Here is a 19,005-nt window from a genome sequence, read left to right as displayed (position 1 = left end):
AAGTAGTGGCCTCCGCCACCTTGCGTTCACATTTGTTCATTCCAAATCAATGCAGCCTGAAACAGAGTGAACTGACACCATGGCGATATGAATTAAGAGGGCGCTTTTCATAAAACCTGTCACATTCAGTCAGACAGAAGAATTAATTGATCTGGGAATCAATGTAAAAAAGTAGACAGTGACATATGATATTCCTAGTGTCCTGGAGAGCATAGCCATTGACAAGGGAGCAAACTGGCTTTGACCTTGTTTCCCCCTTTTTTATGGTTTTATCCACATAGATTGTGACACCTTTACCTAAGCTAATAATCCTGTCCACAACTGTGTTAGTATCTCCCAACACTCGGTCTAAAGCAAGAACACATCTTTAGCATGCATGGTAACAGGTTTGGAAGTCAATTATTCAGAAAGAATGTTTCTTTTTGGTGGGATTGCTTGACAATGAATGCTCATACCATGTGTTCCCAGCTTTTTGCTACAGGATAGGGCACCTCAGCAGGAGGGTACATATCCCAGGCAAATCATTGCTCTTTGCCTTTCTTGTTATTTCTAACATGTCCTTTCGAGCAAGACAGACCTAAAGTTCAGTGGTGCATTCTTCAAAAGGCTATTATTGCTTCTGTATGGTTTTATGTCGTGCAGGGAGCAGGAGCTCCTTCTTTTGAAGGAAATGTTGAGAGAGTCAGCAAGAGAGAGAGGAAGGGACCGTGACCAGTGCTAAGAAATTGACAGCAGGGCTCCATTAGAAGTTTGCACTCCCCCACAAGACAACACAAGCATCACCCAAACAGGCACACAAGGGCTTTTGAAGGCCTTGCTGCTCATGACACTGTTATGTTTCTCAAAAGTAACTCAGCTTTTATTCTTTAAGTTGACAGCACTCTGCCGTTTGTTTTGAAAATTGCCCAACCATAGTTCTACAGCTGTCAGATATGGCTGATGTGCCATGATCATATGACATTTTGATATTATACATTGGGGTGGGTTAGATGCGTTGGATCCACAGCATTTTATTATTTGTAAAAACTTTTTAAAAAGCTGATGCTGACAGAGTAAATTATTCTGTGAGCAAAGCGGTTCTCTTCACAAGTGAGCTTTTTAGCAGTATAACAACATGAGACAAGAAATAATAGGAGGTGATTTCTCGCCCATTGGTTAGTTAGTAGTTAACTACTAAGAGGATCTCATCCATCCATTCCTTGAAAGAAGCCTTTCAACAACATGGATGGATTGTTCCATACTCCCATAACCCTAAATTTAAATTACACTTCTTCATTTGGCAGTTCTTTTTAAAACGTAACTTTGAAGTTAGTGAGGAACTCCAAGAGTGAAAGGCTGTAGTGATGATTTCTGGTAATAACCAGTCTGATTTTTTCTAACACTTTGTTGGATTGCAACACACAAAGACTTTCAGGTGAACTACACATCAAACATTTGCTGCCACATAGTCACGTAGAATAGACCCTCAGTTTTAATTAATCTTTGAAGAATGGAGACGTATATCTTGAAAGTAAACTTTCTATGTAAAACCCATCTCTTAAACCAGTTGCCTACTTCTAAAAAGCCCTGTACCTTAACCCAGGTGTCTTCAACATTGGCCATGAAAAGCCATAGTAGTAGTAGAGTAGAGAACTGAAAATAAAGTAGAAACTGCATTCACTGTAGGTGCATTTATTTTCGTTTCACAGATTTGGAATATTATTTGATAACACTCTGTTTAAAGATCATGCCTTAAGTAGGACACATTTTTATTTTATTAACATAGAAGAGGAAAACATGACATAGGTACGACAACCACTTAAGATAGATCTTCAGGGTCCAGTGGTATTCTTTCAGTGCTCCTTAAGGAAAAAAGATTATTCACAGGCCATTAACAAAAAGCAGTAGTCTCAAGACAGAGATAATATCCATTGATTGGAAAATTGCTAATGTAGCCCCTACCAATAAAAAAGAGAGACTGCAAATTCTCAAATTGCAAATGGTAGTCATTCAAAGAAAAACATGTAGGTACTGTAGATTAAAAATAGGTTAATGAAAAGGAAAAGAGAGGATACAGATAAGGGCTGAATGCTTGTATTAGGGAAATGTACAGTAGTTAGTGGGGTACCACAGAGATCTGCAGGACCAATGCCCTTTCTGATTTTTATAAATGGTCTGGAAATGACTTGAAGAAGTTACTTATGATGTGTAGTCGATTCGTTTTCATCTTCCACGTGCTTTGAGGAAGCACTAAAAAAGAAAACAGAAGGTGTGTATAGTTAAAGCACATTATTTAAATATGGAATACTGCAGTGTTATAATTAGAGAATGCAATAGTAAGCCCTCATTATAAAAATAAATCTTTCTAGATATGGATGGTGAATATATAAGAGAACTTGACTGTTGTATTCAGTATTCAAGGGCATTGGCAATGTCAAACCAATAGACTTCTTTAAAATCAACTCTGAAATATATTTCAAGAAACAGCGGGATGGGAATGAGCTACATCAGCTGAATAGGCCCCTCTCTTTTGTAAAAAGTTCCTCAGATCTTTGCTAAAGAACATGACTAGTTTGGTATCCTAAAACCACTATGCACTAGCAAGGCCGGAAATATCTTTACAGACAAACTTATTCCCATAACTTATCAAGTCTCCAGATCGGTATTTTGTCATGGGATACCCCATCATGAGGTTACTTGGAAATCCCGTAGAATACAAGAAAAAGAACAATATCCCTGAAGAATTACAGCAGGACCTTAGCTCTAGTTATTATTTGTTCATCTGATACCCTTGATGCCTAATGCCATATCCAAAGCAATACCAAAGGGCCATGTCAATATAAAGCAAAGCTGTTCAACCAAGACTTTTACTTTAGAGTATCCTTTAGAAAACCTTGAGCCCCCACTCCCTTACTTCACTGTTAGTTCCACTGCATGTGACCTCCATTGTCATTTTTTTGTACTTCAGAACAGAAATCTCTCAGATTCCCAGAGAACAGACACAAGAGCCTTGATTGCAGCAAATCAATCTGTAATCACAGAACTCAGTACTTCTATCTCGTAGCCTTCATTGCAGCTTAAAAGCCTAGGTCATATTTATGTACTGTACTTTTTTTTCACAAAGTGATTCGAATATGAGTGGAACAACATGCCATCCTTGACTTTTCTCATAGAATGTTTTTCATTCTCATTTTGAATTCCTTGTTTCAAGTGTCTCTCCTCTTCATCAGCAGAACCAGAAATATCCAGGTGGGGGGTGTTATTCAGCAGGAGCTTCTTATCCCATCACATTTGACACCTGTACTGGGTCATGTGATCATGCTGTTGTCACACGTCATCCCTCCTCCTAAGGGCGCTCCGACCCTTCCGTGTTTTAGTTTATTACGTGCACCTGCCCCCTGTTTTGCCTGTCAATTTCAAATATCCCAATCTTCCTGGCTCAGCATTGGAAGATGGATGCCACAAGGCTTGTCTATTCCCGCAGGTAACCTGAGGGCTGGTCTTATTCCCTGGAGTCCTGACCGTCGGAGTCCGGGGCTCTTAGCACCTGGCCTCGTTATCCTGTTTTTAACTCACTGTTCCTGATCCCATTCCGGATTTAAACCTTTTCTGTCTTGGATGGTTCTCCCAGCACCTGGACCCTGGACTGCGCCCCGGTATTTCCTTTTTTGGACTGTTTGGACTTGTTTGCCTGGGGCACGCCCCCCCGTGAGCACCAGATCACCGTCATCACGCCCCCCTGTCTGTCATCCCGTCCTGATCCTCATTGTGTTTTCCCAGTTGCCCTTTTCCAGTTACTTCCGGATTATACCGTCTGCCTAGGGTCCTACACTACTCACTTGACCTTGAACTTTTGATTTCAGAAACTCCTAACTTTAACCTTGTTTTCCCCAAAAATATAAAAAAGTTGAATTTTTCCTCACCATCACAATTGACAGGTGTCCAATAATCAGTTATTTAGAGCTTACTGACGAATACTACAGGCAGTACAGCGGTGTGGAAGTAAGTGGAGATGCCTCCCACTTCTAGGGTCCTATATCCAATTGCAGTGTGTCTGTGTGCCTGCATGAAGTGTACAGTTCTCTCTGTGCTGTGATTGACAAGTGTCCCATCCTGTAACAGAGTAGTCATGTTCTGTCAGTCCCGCCCTGCATCAGACTCTTCCTTCATAGGATGAACGTGCCTCGAACTTCACCGGTATAGGGGGCTTTCTGATAATGGATAGATGGTTGAAGAGTGCAACATTGCAGCATTGAGTTACCTTTGTTCTGATAAGATTATAGCAATTTAATGACAAATCAAGTGGCAGCATACAAGGTTTATTTTCTGACATGAGGAAACTGCATTATTTCCCTGGTTTCATGAACATTTTTAGAGAGTATGTTTCCAAGAAAGTGTTAAGTTTTTTTTTTTTCAGTCAATCCACCCTCCTTATGGTAGCTACTAAATTGAGGAGGAAATAAATGTACAAAAAAGTAACTTTGTTTTGTTTCTAATTATACTGCAACTCAACTTCCATGCTTGTAATGTTCATCTTTGTCTGTTTTATCAATAACTGATCTGGCGCAATAAATACTACCCCACGGAATGGGTAAACTTATTGTCACTTCTTCTCGTTAATGTAATTTATTATCTTGTGGTTGACGCTGACCTTCGATGAATGAAGCCTGCATTTTTCCACAGAACCGATACAGTCCATGTATTCTGAAAGCAGTCACATGTGGAAAACAGGATCACATTAGTCTAATTTATTGACTATGTAGTCTGTAATTGCTATTTTCCAGAGCAGTTTTAGATAATTTTTTGTGTACCACCTCGTACCTGAGGCGAGAAAATTTTATGACAATGGACTTTTGACAGGCTGGCCTTGCATCAGAGGGCTTCATTGAGGGCATTAAAGTGTTTTTGTTTGCCTGCCATAAAAAGGACAGAGGATGTTTTTATGATTGTGCAGAGGCCACAGCGTTTGCATTCTAGTGCTCTCTGGAAAGTGATGAGCAGCATAAATCTGGTCACTATTAGTTGCTTAGGGTTTCAATAGTTCTATTTTCTTTGTAGCCCATACCAGAGAGCCCTCACACCCAGCTAAACACACAAAGTAAAGCTCTATTGCTTTCAATCTATCTCTGTCCTTGACGGGAAGGGAAGGGGGGGTTTCTTACATATTGTGGACTGAACAAAAGTCTGCATCTTATTCGAGGCGCTGTTTAAATTTAATGCAAGTGACAATTTACAGCTAGTGCACGTTCGAAGATGACGCGCGAGCAGGGAAGCGTGTCACGCTCTCGCTCTGGCAAAATGAAGCTAATTTATTACAACATAAAAGCACACGCGCTTAAAACAAAAGGACTTTTGCGAGGGCTAGGTGGCGCAGTGGGTTAATGAAGTCTTTCAGAGCTCTGCAGCGGGTATCAGATTAGGCTGAGAGCAAAAACTGTCTTTTCACTCCTGTGTATTCCGGGCTCCCATGACAGAAGACACGGTGCCTGACAGGAGACTTAGTCCTGCAGAATAGACAGAAGTCTCACTTCCCCGTTAATCTCATAATTTATTGAAAAGATGGAAATAATGTGTTCAGCAAGCAGCTGTATTATTTATTTTGTTTCATGCTCGGTTTATCAGAGCCTCGAAATTAATGAGTTGGAAGAATCAGAACCTATTTAGTAGACAATGCAATGTTTAGCAAACATAGCAGTGTTTGCTTAATAATGTGGTTTGCTTGTCGTTCCAGGTTTAGCCCTAGCAGTTTTTAGCATTTATTCCGTTAATTGTAATTTCTGTTGCAGTGTTCCTTTGGTTTTCCTATTCTTTTGTTTTATTTAAAGCTGGGAGGGGGTGCAGTAGTGGAGGGTAGTTTTGCAAGATTTATATATCCTGTACTTTACAATTAACAACTCAATCAAGATCTACAAGAGCAGATGACTAGTTGTCTTATCCAAACAGCTAATGCACAATGTGAAGAAACGTAATTAAGAGGATCTTTTTGTCCTCAAGGACTAGAACTGCCACCCCTGTTTTAAAGTATTAGTATTATCTTGATAGTAAAAAAAGCAAAAATGTAATGTAATGCTTTCTGAACCTGAGAATGCTTACAGACTAAATAAGAGACTAAATCTCAGATACAACAAACAGAATCCATTGGAAGCCAGAAAGAGTGTTTTTTTAAATGAAAAAAACAATAACATTCAAAAGAGACATTGCAGATGAACATGAGGATGTAAGTGGAAACCATGGGAGACAGCATTTGAAACTGAGAACAGGAAAACTGAGAACAGAGGAACAATCTCCTCAGCCATGTTCTTGAAGTTGATACCATGGCCTTTTTTCAAGAAGTGACTGAAGGAGGTCCTTGGATCCATTAGCTGGTAGCAGCCACACGGGCTGGAAAATCCAAATGGTCTCTCATTTCTAATTTTTCTTACAGTGTGTTCTTATGTAATTCTTCATTTCCAGGCACTGTATCTTGATTTATTAATTTAGTTTTTTCCATCCAACCTTTTTGTAAACTGCTTTATCCAGTATAGGGTTGGCAAGCATTGGGCACAAGGCTAGGTATAACCTGGTTGGGTCAGCAGTCCTTCACACAGCACATACAGACATAGACATGCACACACTCAGACCAGGACCAATTTTACAAAAGTCAGTTAACCTTCCAGTATGTCTTTGGGCTATATGAGGAAAGTGGAGCACCTGGTGAAAACCCAAACAAACTTGGGGAGAACATACTGTACAAACACTGTACAGACAGCACTCCTGAAATTGAACCCAGGGCCCCAGTATCGTGAGGCACCAATGCTGTCCACTGTCCCCCTAGGTTTGTTTTTTTTTTCCTTAATGCACATTGACGTGTGTAATCAACCTAATGTTAACTAGTTCTTTGTGTGTACTAAGAAAAACTGAAACCTGTTAGACAACTGTGAATTGTTTTACTTAAGACTGGAAAGAAGATTGGATGATGTGTCCAGCTCCAAATAGCAGAGTGAAAAACAAACTACAAGCAACATTTAATTCAGAATCTTATACTTTTTAAAGACTTGTTTTAGTTATCTTCCTTTGATAAGCAGACAAGGTTAAATGCAGGTTTGCTCGATGTATTTTAAAAAAAGATGCTGTTTCTGCAGAAAAGTGTGTCCTGTGCACATCAGGGCTATCAAACAGTGACTTTAGCTAATTGTGTTATGTCAGGAATCTTTTCATGTCTTATCATGTTGAATTAAAAGTGGTGAGAGGTCTGGAGAGAGAGAAAAAAGGCTGAACTACACAATCTGAGTAACCTTCAAATTCCATTACATTTAGGTTGTTTGCCAAAGCCACTTTTCCTCTTTGAACCAATTTACATATTTATCAGGCCTGATCAGAATGTGACATTCTTTAATTTTTTATTTCCTTTTCGGCTCTAAGCATTAACGTGGCAAATGTGACTTTCTCAGGTGAAAAATATGCTGAGAAAGCTCTCTAATCCACAAAGGGTGTGGACACAAATTACTCTCTCTCTCTCTCTCTCTCTCTCTCTCTCTCTCTCATTTGCTTTTTTCACTTTTGTAAGTAATTCTACTCCCTTTTTGAGCTCATGTCATTCAGCTATTGTACAAAACTTGCTTATTTGGCTAGTATGGGTGTATGAGCCCTGGAGGGATTCTGCAGGACACAGCTCATCATCTTCTGTAACGAAGGCGTTCTTTCCGGACCCTATGCAGATGACACAATCCGAGGTAGAGTGTGAAAAACACGGGGAAAAAAGCATGCAGGAGTCGGGAATGAAAACAGAGGGCGTGTCCACAGTGTGCAGGTGTTTAGGGGGGTGAGTCCGGGGCAACCAATCCAAAACAGAGTAGTCCAAAGGGAAATCCAAGACGAGGCAAAAGTCCAAAGCCGGGCACTCCATCCAAGACGAAGACAAACAGGATTTCACGAGGAATGACAGCAGCCGAAAGCTTGGGAGAAATTAGAATTGTTTATTGTGATGTGGAGATTTGGCGTAACCCGCTTGGCTGAGGGCCAACCTCCCGGCCGTTGGACGGGGAGGATAGGACCCCCATGTGACCAATTGGGTAGCTGCAAAGGTGGAGAGGGGGTGGAGGAGGGATGCAGAAAACGAACGAGGAAGAGGAGAGGGTGACGTTTGATATTTATGGAGACCGGTTGCTTACGGCAGGATTAGTGAGAATTGCAGCAGCTGTGTCGAATGAGCGCGGCTGCCTTAATTCCTCCCGAACTTTCATTAAAAACTCCATTAAAAACCAGAGCGGGATCCGGTGGAGAGTCGGGGGGAACAAGGGGGGAACAGGACCAGACACTACCGGTCCAGGACTCGTCTGGTAAGGGAATCCTTGCATAGCCCGGAACAGAGTGAGGGTCTGGCTCTTATAGGGAGGCAGGAACCGGGAGCAAGTGCACAAATTCAACTCAAAAGTGAAAGTGCCGGAGCGCCCTTAAGGGTTAAGGACTACAGTACAATCGTGAAAATCTTCCATTTCTTATTTACATAACACCATAGGTGAGAGGTTTTACTGTACAACTATAGGCAAAAGCTCTACCATTATCCACGGTGCTAACATATTGGAAAACTGTTGTTTGTTGGCATTTGTTATCACAAACTCATACAGAATAAGTGTATGCATGTTTTGGAAAAACAGCACTTAAAAACTAATGTTATTTTTGTCAAAATACTCTACAAGTACAGTATGTATAGCAACATAACAGTTCTTAGCTACATCATGTATCAGGGCCTAGAAAAGAAAAAATGAGTATATACAAAATATAATTCCATAGCCTCTGGCGCCCCTTTAATATACATATACAGTACATACCAGATAGCTGAATATGGAGAAACGTTCAATTTTAATGTAAAGTTTTGAAATTATGTTTATGTCATAATTCTCAAATAATCTAGTTTGTATCTGCTTGTTGTTTTCTAGAAAGGCCTTAGACAATTACCATTCAAAACCAGGTTTTCAGACCAGTTTTGATTAATCTAAAGCATGTTGTACTGTTTTTTTTTCAGTAAATCCTGAATAAGGTGCAGGCGATCTTCAGCAGGGCTTCTTCAGGATAGGAAAAAGTCCATTTTTGATAAGGGCTAGGTGGAAGTGACTAAATCCCTCACTTTTTTGTGTACATGATATAATTCTTAAACACTTTTTGTCATGCCAATCCTCATGGGAGCACTGCAGAATAAGCTAGCTCTACCCCAGCAGCCGGCCACGCCTCTTCCACCTGTCAGTCAGGCCGGTTGCTGCGGAAACGCAATCAGACAGGAAACTTCACCTGTAGACAATCACCTTCTCCCCCATCTACCAGTGAAGCAAGTTCCTCAAGGCTTGCCAGAACAGTGCTTGTGTCACGGATGTCGAAAAGGACGAACCGTAGAATGTCAGGAGAGCAAATAAACCCTATGCGTAGCAGCGAGAAGGGGGTTAGCCCGGGCTCAGCTGTTCAGGAAATGCCGTATAGAAACCTATGCCCTCAGGTAGCGGAAGTGGGGCGACCTGGTGCTAAGCGGGTCTCAGGACATCCGAACGTCAATGCTGAGCGAAGGCAGACTGAAAGACCCGGAAATATATAGCCCCAGAGAGAGAGGAACACCGGAAGGACAGCAAATAACTGGAAATGAGAGACAGGACAGAGAAGGAGCGCCCTCTGGCTGCAGAGGGCGTGACAGCTCAGTGGTTTGTTATGAAGTTACTGTAATTTCCGAGACTCTCTCGAGTTCCCTGTCCTGTACCCAGGTTGAATTTTTGACCATGCTGTTTTTCTACCTTGTCTCTCAGATTTTCCTTTGGTGCTATGAACTGTGAATTACCTGAGCTACCAACCTTCTTCTTCATCCCAACCTCAGCTTGTCCATTTCCCTTTTGCACCTTTGCTTCCTGTCACCCGGCTTTGTACACTGCATGTGACCACGATTCTTTGTTTTTGCACGTTTGTTACTACAGTTCCACCTAAGGAGGCAAGCATATCATGGAGGGCACTATGAAACCTTGTACAGGCACATGCAACACCTCATTGTTGAGAAAGAACTTTGAGCAGTTCAGCGCTGTACTACGGATGTAGCTGAGATTATCATTGAACAGTGTATACCTCTTGAAGTAAGGGGTCCTAATGTCATTCAGGATATCAGCTTGAGTTCATTGGAGTGAGTATGAGGAAGAAGCAGGGACTAATCACTGGTTTGGCAGGCTTAAAGGATTTATTTGAAATCTTGAGGTCCTTGCACATTCATGTGTAGGGTGGAAATACTTCCTTCTTTCTTTTCTACACCCATCCTTGTGGATCCTTTCCAGATGAAGCAAGTCAGAATGACAAATGCTCATCCATGCTAAAATCACAAAGAGAACTGTTAAGATAAAGGAAATTAGTGAGAAATCACAAATCAAACCTACTCCAGCAGTCTTTCTTATTCTCTTTCAAAAGCCTGTATCCCATGTACCAAAATATTGTAAAAGGGCATGTGCATTTATATGCATATATTCAAATAAATTACCTGTCTCTTCTTTTGGATCATGTATACACTTAATTACATTAAGTCGCGGTGCTTTTTTTTTTCCTTTTCCCCCTTCTGTTTATGCTTGGTGATCACTTATCTCTAGCTCCTTTCTTCATATCAATGTTATTTTTCATATTGGGCTATTCATGGAGGAATTTCAGCTCAAAAAACGATTAGCGTTTGTTGTTTTAATTAAATTGAGGGCATGATTTCTATCTGCCCCAAATGAAGAAGAGTTAAAAGCCAAGAAAGTAAACCTTGATGCAGTATCTTCATATTCCAAATGGCTTGTGTAGGAGAATTAATCACTCATCTCATCTTTTAAATATTGTCTGTTATAGAAAAGTCTGTCTGTTTTAATAATAGTGTGTTTTATTGTCTGAATGTCGGCCTGAGTGCTGATCATAATGAATGGGAGAGGACAGCACACATACACAATAGATCAGGTTGTCTTTCAGATTCCAAACCAAAACCATCACTGACACAGCAATCTCCAAAGCCCATTAGTCTTTCTTTAAAAAGGCCCTCTTCTTTTTTATTACTTAAGCAGGTTACTTGTTGCACCCCTTTGATCTAAAGCATCACCTTCCGACAAAGATGTACCATTGCAAGACGTTGTTCATGCCATGAGGAAGGCTTCAGGGAGACTAGAAAAGTGGACAAGGCATTTGGACAATCTGTGATTCCTTGTATAGGAGCAGGTGGACTGGTGAAAAAGGGGATTATTTTGTGAAACATGTTTTTGTTGATGCAACAAAAAACTGCTTTGTATTCCTCTGACTGAATGAAGCAAGATGGACAACAAATAAACTGTGTTTCTTAGCTGTCCCTTTTGAAAAGTGTGAAGCAGGTGAGTGATAGAGACGTTACAAATCTGAATATCTTATCAATGTATTGATTTTTGTCAGTTGGCTGCCTTTTCTCATCTTTTAGTTGGTATGTGCTCATACCACATACCATAGGGGTCTTAGAATTCGTCATTTCTCACAAAACCCACAGAAAAGCCTGCCATTATATCTATCAGTCTCCTTCTTTTTCTCCCATTGATTGTGCCATGTTTATACCATGTTGTAGTTTACCTAGAATGGTGGTGGTCCTGTTTTTAATGACTCTGATCAACGTGAATTAAAGATTGCTTCATGACTGGCTTGGCTTCTTCTCACCCAAGCTAAATGGTTCAAAGAACTGTCAAAATTCCTATACCAGTAGAAGACACTGTTGAAGGCTTTGAGTTAATTGCGAATGCTCATAATACATGTCTCTAAATTTCTTAAACCTTTCGTACAACAGTATATCTGCTCTGGTATGTCCACCTCTGTTACTGCTGTAGAAAGTGCAGTGTTTCTGGCTGCTGTGTGTCAAGATTGCTCAGACGTTTAGTGAGTTGTGGAGTCTGCAAGGTTCATAATTGTGTTTCTTGCTGAATCTCTTCTTGCCACTTAGCAGTGTTTTCCACTCAGCGCACAGTGTACTGTATGTGAAACCCCATCCCATCAGGTCAAGGCTGAAGCAAAATTTATGGCTAATGGAATTTCACACACGGCAAAGACAAGGCCCTGCAAAACACAAACGCTAACATTTAGAACAAATGCCCTCCCTTCTCTGTAGAAAGCCATGCACAGCAAAGCCATCAGTCTCTGTAAAAGAGAGGAAAAAGCATTTTTTCTTTCAATTTGAAATGGGAGCATAGTTTATGTGCACACAACCCCTCTACCCCTCCTTCCCCCAAACCAATGTTTTTACGAGGCTTGAGAAAATTAGCATTAAGGTAAAAAAAGGTGCCTCTTGCCAATTAGCATTTTCTGTGCTCAGCACAACACCAGCCGAGATCAATAGGATATTAAGCTTGTGTACATAACAATGAAGTATGCAATCACTTTGAGTCATTTAGTACAACGTCTGTGCAGGGAAACAGCACTGAGAACATGAAATATTATTAACCTCCCATCGCTGCATGACCCGTCTCCAGAGACACGGAGCTGGTGAGAGCTCCATTTTGTTTCGCTAAATACTTGTGTGTTTCAGCTGTTTGACTTTGAGAAAGCTGCTCAGGAAGAACATGAGGGAGGAATAAGCCCAGAGAAAAAAAGGCTTCTGGCCCAGGACATAGTCAAGTTGTATACTCCCTTGGTAATTTCTAGCATTTTAACCTTTAGTAATATTAGATTTAGATATATCAACTCTTCCATATACCGTCAAGGGGGTGCAGCAGGTGAGATTAGAAAGCCCTGCCACACCAAACGTCCTAATTCAACATTAGCACAACATGGAGAAGACAAGAATATCAGTATCTAGTACTGGCAATGTGTACTGTATCTTGAGGAGCCTGATATGGTTGTAAATTCAGATTGTCGATATATATAACCACTTCTGTGGAAGGTGTGAGGAAATATTGAACAATTTCATTGTCTTTGGGAATACTATTTTTAAATGTGTCAGGGGTCTGGCAATAACCTTGGAAACTTTCTATTTTCCTTTGGTAGGTTTTGCCCACAACTACAATACACATGTTGAGACTCATGCTTTTGCTTTTTTTTTACAAATGTATGTCATGGTTTAAATGGTGAACCTGTCTGCACATAATGTTAAATCATTTTATTACCTGCTCATTTCAGAAGATGTGTGTTGGTTTTTGGCAGGTTGCAATCGCGATTGTTAATGTCAGTTCCTTTACTCTGACAGAGTGCTGAAAAGTGCTCAGCAGTTGTTGTCAAGCAGTCTCCTTGAACTGTGGCTGAGAGCTGCCCACAGAAATGTGAGGCCCAGTAGCAGTGATGCAGGATGTAACACTGCAGATCACCATTAGAGATATGGGGTACAAAGGAGAAATAGAAAATAAGTGAGTGGAAACAGGTTAAAAAACACATTTTTTATAGTTGTTTATTCATTCATATTGTTGATGGGAATGAATGACATCTTCCCTTTGTCAAACCTACTAAAGACTTTACAAGCAGAGTGCCTCCCCTTTTTTTAAATTATGGTCAATTGTCTCCATTATTTCAGATAAGCTTCACATTTCCATCAGAAACTGTTAACCTTTTTCATATACAAAAGTACACAGAAGAGTTGAACAAAATTGCAAGTCTGTTCCTGACACACTAAAAACTCATAAAACATTCTGACCAGTTTGCAAGTTGCTTTTTGGGTACACACTATTTGCTCATCTAAGACGTACCGCAGGATCTTCATCTCTTTGTCAAGCAAACGTGGTGCCGGTTAGTACAATACTACTGTAGGTTTGGTGACCTTGAAGGAAAATTACATTGCTGCTTTTAGCAGAATAGCCTGACCAGTAGGTTGCACTGTTCTGTATGGACCAGAATTTCCAATAAGCCAGTGCCTGAGTATGGTATGCAGATGTTAACCCTACAGTATATACTGTATATGTTCGTATGAACAGATCAGTGTTGACCTGAGTGTCCTGGCTTGGACAATCTGGGATCTCTAAATTCTCCCTTTTAATTCAATCGGTGAAGCAATTGCTCACTCCACTACATATAGTTAGGAGGTTATTATAATATCCATGTCATAACATCATCTTAAATGGTCAGATATAATTTACATTTGTGCCCAGTCTGATGTTCTGCTGCAAAGAAAGGACATTTATTCCTGAGTCTTTGATGACTGAAATTCTGTGGGCATCGCTGCACAGCACCCATTCATCCATCTGCGACCCCCCACCATTGTACTCATGTGTCAACAGAGCAGCCCAAGAATTATACACACAATGTGTTAGAACTTGCTTGTTTTTACAGCCAGCGAAATATATTCTAAAAATGAGGCATTAATAATGCATCACTCTTTGCTGCATTATTTAATGTTTCATTTATAAGGAGGACTTAATTTTAGTATTAAACCTACACAGGACAGCCCTGGCATTAGTGATCATCATCGAGCGAAGGCACCAGGACTCCTGTTCATCTTTTGTGTATGCAGCAGCTAATTATTATTTTTTAACGAGTACAACTCACTTCAGACATGGAACGTTTTTCTTTTGTTATTAGAGATGTAAGATATACCTTACATAATATAAGGTATCAACATAACTGTTCATTATTTTTTCAAGTAAAACAATTTGTCTTTCAAAAAGAATATCAAGAGATTTAATAATAATAGCGACGAACAGCTAGATGCAGTCAATACAAAATATTATTTGTTAAATGTTAAAATCTGAATTTATGTAACTTACAATGGGTATAAAGATTAACAATGGAAGGAGATTCTGTCTGGCAGGTTATAATATCAATTTTTCTGAGCTATATTCATTACTTTTTTGCACTCTGCTTTAGGGTTTGTTTTTTTTCCCCTAAATAATATCCATTTTACTGATGTTGCATTAAATAATATGCTACATGTTATATTAAAAATAGTCTATACTGATCTTCCAGCACATTGCATTGAACATGGAATATTACAGAGTGCATCTTGAGAGCAGTATAACTTCTGTAGTTAAGTCAATATTTAAACAGAAAGGTCTTCAAACATTCTTCAAGATGATTTTCTAGTATTTGATGTCTGAATCTGCCTTTCTTTTGTTAACTTCTCACATATTTTTTAATTCTTTCTTCATATTGACACTAATGTGCTATAATCCTCATTTAAACAATGCTAGCTGTAGCGTATGTGCTACTGCCTGACAAAACATCACTTAACCCAAAGCTTTGTAGTTCTTGCTAGGATTTCAGTTTTCACTTGTATTAATACCAAGATATTGGTTAGTCACAGATTTCTTGATTCTTTCTGGCAACAGAAATAGAAATTGCTTACTGTTAGTACAGGGAGCAATGAAAAACTAATTTTACAATTAGTAAGCTGTCAGTCTTATAAATGAATAATGCATGCTGGCTGCAAGTAGGCAGTTAAGTTTTAAAAGAGTATTGGAAATCAAAACTTTATTGATGCCTTCTTTAAGGAAATGTAGTCCAGACTGTCAGTTTCTCCAGAGCTCTGTGGCCAGCTATCAGGTTTAGCCTGGAAATAGTGCCCCCTACTGGGACAAAGATTGGCGGGTTATCTGAAGGCTCCAGGTATAACCAGCAAACTGAAAAGGTCTCTGTAATATAATTACAGTAGCTTTAGTGTACAATATCTGCTATAATCTCAGCAGTACATTACTGGAAACACCTTCCAGTTCAGTGCATACATACTTGATAATTCAGGACTATCTCTATATCTTTCTGTCTATCTGTTTCTGTGTTGCTCTAGTTCGGGAAGGTATCCTATGTAAAGCTTAAGTCACTTTTGTGATTTTGTTCTGATTAAAATCCTATGCTAAAGACAAGCAGACCATTTACAAATCATTCTTTCAGTGCAGAATGACTAAGCTCATCTACACTTTTTTTTTGTGGTTGTCTAAGCTGCATCCTTTCCAGCAAAGGTTCTCACTGAGTTTAGGTGATCTGTGTCACGACCACCAGGCAGTCAAGACCAAATCGTAAGCGAGCTAATCAGCCCCAGCAGCGGGTGATTATTAACAAACGCCGCCGCACGAGTTAAACCACCTGCGCACACTCACTGTGCGGTGCGCACTGCTATTTATACCCTCTTCACCTGTTTCCCACTGCTCGGTATTGAGTCTACTCCTTGAGAGCTCTACCTGGCGTTTTTCCCCGTACCTCATTTATTCTGGATTTTCGATTCCCCTTCTGCCTTTTCGACTTTGCACCTCGCCTCTCGCCTCGGACTGTCTGCTACCGGAGAACTTCCTGGATTATGACTTGCCTTTCGCCTTTTGACTACGACCTTGCCTCTCGTTTTGATTTGTTCGCCTGCCTCATCTATCACCCGTGCCTGTGTCTGCACAGGATCCGTGTATCTTCCCACCAGGGATTCCTAACAGAATACCGAGCCTAAAGATGGATCCCGCGGACGCACAAGCTTTTTGCTCACTTTTCAATCGCCATTCCCAAGCTCTCACCCAACTTCAATCTTCGCTTCAGATTCTCTCCAATCACGTCGCTAGCCTTCCGCCCTCACCTGTCCCTTCGCCTCCAGCACAGACCACTGCTCCAATCCCTGTAACCCCGCCCACCTCTCCCGTAGCCTCACCGTTTGTTCTCCCGGAAAGATATGACGGCAACACCGCGGGCTGTAGGGGTTTTATTGCGCAATGCTCCTTGACTTTCCAGTTGCATCCTGAGCATTCTCCCCGGGAGCAGATCAGTTTCGCCCTTTCCTTGCTCACTGGCAAGGCTCTGGACTGGGCAGCTGTGTTGCTTGCTAGGGGAGACTTTCAGTTTGCTGATTTCCAGCTTTTTGCTGACCAGCTCCAGGCACGTTTTTCTCCAGTCAACCCGGACCTGACTCATCTCCGGCTCGCCTCGCTTCGTCAGGGTGATGGATCTCTGAATGATTATGTGGCTGACTTCCAAGCCCTCGCCACGGAGTCTGACTGGAACCCTGAAGCCCTGATTTGCCTTTTTTATAAGGGTCTCTCTGAAGATCTAAAGGACCACCTGGTGCTCTCGCCACTTCACAACCGCTCTCTCGAATCAGCAATCGCTCAGGTGGTTGAACTGGACACCCGCATTCGGCTGTGGAGAGTAGAGAGTCATGATGGAAGCAGTCCTGGCCGTCCTGAAGGTACTACCCCCACGGTGCCCACTCGGCATCATGCACCCCTTTCCTCGGAGGAAAAGGAAAGGCGCAGTCGGGAGGGACTGTGTCTCTATTGCTCTGCACCTGATCACCTTCTCTCTGCTTGTCCCTTGAGACCCCCTTATCCCTCTCGAACCCTTCGGCAGCCTACTGTTAGAGTCAGTAGTGCTGTTTTTTCTCAAAACTCGTCAGGCCCTTTATTCTCAGCTGAAATTTCTTGGGCTGACGCACAACTTCCCCTTCTGGTTTTTGTTGACTCAGGGGCAGCGGGGAACTTTATAGACGTCACTTTTGCTAAGAAGTGGGATATTCCCCTGGCTCCGGTCTCACACCCGATCTGTATTCAAGCTATGGATAGATCCCCCATTGCACCTGGACGGATTACATGGCAGACCGTCCCTCTCTCTCTAACAGTTGGTGCTACTCATGTTGAGGAAATTTCACTCCTTCTCCTGGACTCGCCTACCTACCCGGTAATCCTAGGTCTTCCCCGGCTCAAGAAGCACGATCCCCACATCTCCTGGGACAAGAACGAGCTCATTGCCTGGAGCCAATCCTGTCATGTCAACTGTTGTCGTCAGCCGGTTAAGGTTGCTGATGCAGTAACCTCTATGGAGGAGCACTCTACCATCCCGCCCCAATACAGGCACCTGAAACAAGCCTTTGATAAGCGGAAGGCTCTTTCGCTTCCACCTCACCGTACCTGTGACTGTGCTATAGAGTTGCTCCCGGGAACCCTTCCACCCAAAGGACGGATCTACCCTCTCACTCAGGCAGAGAATCAGGCTTTGCAAGACTATATTAAGGAAGCTCTGGAGTCAGGATTCATTCGTCCCTCCTCTTCTCCAGCCTGTGCGGGTTTTTTCTTTATTGGGAAGAAGGACGGCTCCTTGCGGCCGTGTATTGATTACAGAGGACTGAACTCCATTACGGTTAAACATCGTTACCCTCTGCCTTTAATTCCAGCCGCTTTGGAGTCCGTACGGGGAGCCTCCATCTTCTCGAAGTTAGATCTACGGGGGGCTTACAACCTAATCAGGATACGTGAAGGGGATGAGTGGAAGATGGCCTTTATGACCACCCATGGACATTATGAATATCAGGTGATGCCTTTTGGTCTTGTTAATGCCCCGGCTGTCTTCCAGTCATTCATGAATGACATCTTTAGGGACATTATTGGGAATTTTGTTTTGGTTTACCTGGATGATATCCTCATCTTTTCTGCCAACCCTAGGGATCATGTCCACCACGTCCAGGAGGTCCTGACTAGACTCATTAATAACAAACTCTACGCCAAGCTTGAGAAGTGCATTTTCCATGCCTCTAAAATTCACTTTTTGGGTTACATCCTTTCCTCATTTGGTGTAGAGATGGACTCTGCTAAGGTGGCCGCCATCAATGACTGTTATCCAGCCCCTCGTAACTTAAAGCAAATTCAACGTTTTCTAGGTTTTGCCAACTTTTATAGACGTTTCATCCAGAACTTTAGCTCCGTCGTGGCGCCTATCATCGCACTAACCCGCAATCGACCAGGCTTGGGTAAATGGAACCCGGAGGCTAACCAGGCGTTTTTACGCTTAAAACAACTCTTCAGTTCGGCACCACTTCTACGACACCCGGATCCCTCTCAGCCATTCATTGTGGAGGTTGACGCCTCAGCCTATGGGGTTGGGGCAGTCCTCTCCCAGTGCCACGGGGATAAGCACATTCCACATCCCTGTGCCTTCTTTTCAAGGAAACTCTCCCCGGCCGAGGTTAATTATGATGTCGGTAATCGTGAACTCTTGGCTATCAAGCTGGCCCTGGAGGAATGGAGACACTGGTTGGAGGGGGCTAATCACCCCTTTGTCATTATCACGGACCATAAGAACCTGGCCTACATTCAGTCGGCCAAACGCCTCAATTCCCGTCAGGCCCGTTGGTCTCTTTTCTTTTCTCGATTT

At 41.8% G+C, this 19,005-nt stretch overlaps 1 protein-coding gene and 1 long non-coding RNA gene across 2 annotated transcripts in view; one reads left to right on the top strand and one right to left on the bottom strand.

The window, feature by feature from the left end:
• Positions 1 to 19,005, top strand: part of LOC102689203 (cytosolic carboxypeptidase 6-like) — a 511,816-nt gene that overhangs the window by 431,770 nt on the left and 61,041 nt on the right. The window lies entirely within an intron of this gene.
• Positions 1,805 to 19,005, bottom strand: part of LOC107078511 (uncharacterized) — a 40,188-nt gene continuing 22,987 nt past the window's right edge. The window contains exon 3 of the long non-coding RNA XR_001479459.1: positions 1,805 to 2,229. This is a non-coding gene — a long non-coding RNA (uncharacterized lncRNA). The remainder of the gene's footprint in view (positions 2,230 to 19,005) is intronic.

The sequence above is a fragment of the Lepisosteus oculatus genome, chromosome 9 (assembly GCF_040954835.1).
Source record: "Lepisosteus oculatus isolate fLepOcu1 chromosome 9, fLepOcu1.hap2, whole genome shotgun sequence".
NCBI lineage: Eukaryota > Metazoa > Chordata > Actinopteri > Semionotiformes > Lepisosteidae > Lepisosteus > Lepisosteus oculatus.
The sequence above is the reverse complement of the archived record's forward strand: the minus strand, read 5'-3'. Positions and strand labels throughout refer to the sequence as shown.